The 2,861-nt window shown below is 39.4% G+C and overlaps 1 non-coding gene across 1 annotated transcript; it reads right to left on the bottom strand.

Moving 5' to 3' along the window:
* Positions 1–1,338: 1,338 nt before the first annotated feature.
* Positions 1,339–1,412, bottom strand: trnai-aau (transfer RNA isoleucine (anticodon AAU)). Its single transcript has one exon. It is a non-coding gene; the product is annotated as a tRNA-Ile (tRNA).
* Between the last annotated feature and the right edge of the window lie 1,449 nt (positions 1,413–2,861).

The following is a 2,861-nucleotide window of genomic DNA, read 5'->3' as shown; positions in this document are numbered from 1 at the left end:
AATAAAGGGTGGCTATTTGAAGAACTATCAAATATAAAATATATTTAGATTTGTTCAACACTTCTTTGGTTATTACATGATTCCATATGTGTTATTTCTTAGTGTTGATGTCTTCACTATTATTCTACAATATAGAAAATAGTAAAAATAAATTAAAACCCTTGAATGAGTTGGTGTTCTAAACCTTTTGACCGGTAGTGTATATGTGCAGGTATATACCGTATGTGCATACATTTGTACACACACAGTACATTTGTACATATACAAACAACAGAATGTATTGGCTACATTCAAAAAAAAAATCACACATGCTTGTGCAAAGCTGTCATTATGGTAAAAAGGTGGCTACTTTTAAGAATTTCAAATATAAAATATATTTTGATTTGTTTAACACTTTTTCAGTTGCTACATGATTCTATATTTGTTATTTCATAGTGATTCTACGATGTCGAAAATAGTGAAAATAAAGAAAAACCCTGGAATGAGTAGGTGTGTCCAAACTTTTGGCTGGTACTGTACATACATATGTACGACAGCGAAATACTCTCACACACTGCACATGTTCACGCCGTGATCTGTTCGAGGACTACATGTGATGTCCACGAATATATCATGGTTGTGGCCCATCGTTTATCATGGTTGTGGCCCATAGGCTTGCAAGGATAAATAATGAATAAATTACCATGTTAAATAACACCTTCTATAAATCCATGTCACAGAGAATGTGTACAGGCTATAGTCAAAGAAATGTTTTCCGTCTGACACATCCCTGGGCACAGCACACAAAACATGCAGATGTGCCCAAGCAACCCTCCGACAAACCCAGGACCTGAATTTTTATGACAGTCACACAGAGTAAATGACACCTGAAAAGATCTAAACAAGGAAGTGGATGGAGAGGGTGAGAGGTAAAAGGGGTTGGAGTAAGGTCTGGTCTCTAAGCAGCAACTGAAATGAGAAATATTCAACCAAATCTGACCACAACTCACGTCACAAGAGAGTAAGGACAGGCAGTTTATTTTTGATCCGATTCGTAGGGGCTTAGTTTAGTGTCCTTGTTACTGGTCCACTGTCTTGAGCTGACGAACGTTTGATACAAATAGAAGTATCAAGATTTAGGAAAACACTCACCATGATCACACATCTGACATTGTGACATCAGTGTTACATGAGAGTTTCTTGTCATTGTTACCCGTGAACGAACCAGGGACCTTTAGATCTTCAATCTAACGCTGTCCCAACTGAGCTATTTCGGCAATTCACTAAACTTAATTCTGTGGCACCATTGACAATTCACATGCATGTGACTCACAATTTTGACACTCAAAATGTACATATTAGCCAGGACGGGGATCAAACCCATGACCTTGGTGTTATTAGCACCACACTCTAACCAACTGAGCTAACCGGCCACTAGCTATTGGGCGCAATTGTTGAGATGCACCGAGCCTCTGCAAGTGCTGGCGCGTAAACTGACAAGTCAACCAAGAGCATAGCCTGACAAGACTGGACACTCTTTGGTTGTTTCTTTCGGAAATTCCAAACGGCTGGGGAATTAGCTCAAATGCTTTGCATGCGTGAGGTTGTGGGATCGATGCCCGCATTCTCCAAAAGCACATTGTTTTATGGATCCAAGAAAACTCCAGTTCACACTTCATGCAGCCTTGACTTACGACAACCTACTGTCATGTAAACAATGACAAGAAACTGTCATGTAACAGTGTTGTACTTGCTCCACAGTAAGTACTTGGTCTCAAATGTCAGTAGCACCCGAATGTCTACCCGCTTAAAACCAGGGATCATTCCTGGGAGGAGCATTCCGTGACATCGGCGAAGTTGTTGACATCGTGGACGATTCGCTAAATGTCCTCGTAGGACAGCACCTGTTTGCTGGCAAGACGACCACCACACCTCTTCTTTCTTGGAGCCAGACCATGTTCATTGTAGAACTATCACTGCAGTCAGCTTTTTGTAGAAATTCTGAAACCAGAAAATAAATAGTTTAAAACATGCCTCTAATACGTGCTGAAAGGCACAATGTATTTTACTTATATTCATGATACAACCTACTACTCATTTGTTCTTAAATACCTCATTAACTTTTTAACACTGTTGCAGCCACAATAATAACAGAAAACATCAAGCTGTATTACTCTAAAGAAAACTTACACATGTAGAAACTTGAATGTTTCACTCCAAATGTTTTTTTAATTTAACCTTTTTTTAACAAGGCAAGTCAGTTAAGAACAAATTCTTATTTACAATGACGACCTCGGGAACAGATGTGTTGGCTATCAACGAAATATGAAGTCCTCTGATGTTTCTTTTCTGTTTGTTTGCTCCTTTTGAAGATGATCGTTTCCTTGCAGAGGTTCATGGAACCGTTCAGTTATCGTCATAATCTATTCTAGCCAATACAAGCAATATCAACACATTTTCAGTAACACACACTGACTACACATACTGTAACCTGCACTCGTTGAAATGTATGCATGAATCTCACACACACATGCACTCACATACACTCACACACACGTCAAACAGTACACACACACACACACACACACACTTTTACTAGTATTATAAATGTGGCATGTTTGATACTGTATAATGGTATGTGATAACTTTATAGATGGCCATTTCATTCATCTATGTAAACTTTCTATGTAACACACACACACAGGTCCCATAAGTTACTAGCTACATAGCTAGCTGGGTTGCATGGGCTACACATCCCCCAATTCTCTCTGCTTTCTCTCCCATGCCACACATTCACACACACACACACTTGGCTTTAATACACTAGCTAGCCAGTCAGTCTACTTGCGCCTCCTCCTACACAGACAGATAGACAGACACAG

The sequence above is a fragment of the Oncorhynchus masou genome, chromosome 28 (assembly GCF_036934945.1).
Source record: "Oncorhynchus masou masou isolate Uvic2021 chromosome 28, UVic_Omas_1.1, whole genome shotgun sequence".
Taxonomy (NCBI): Eukaryota; Metazoa; Chordata; class Actinopteri; order Salmoniformes; family Salmonidae; genus Oncorhynchus; species Oncorhynchus masou.
Note: the sequence above shows the minus strand (reverse complement) of the source record. Positions and strands in the feature narration are given on the sequence as shown.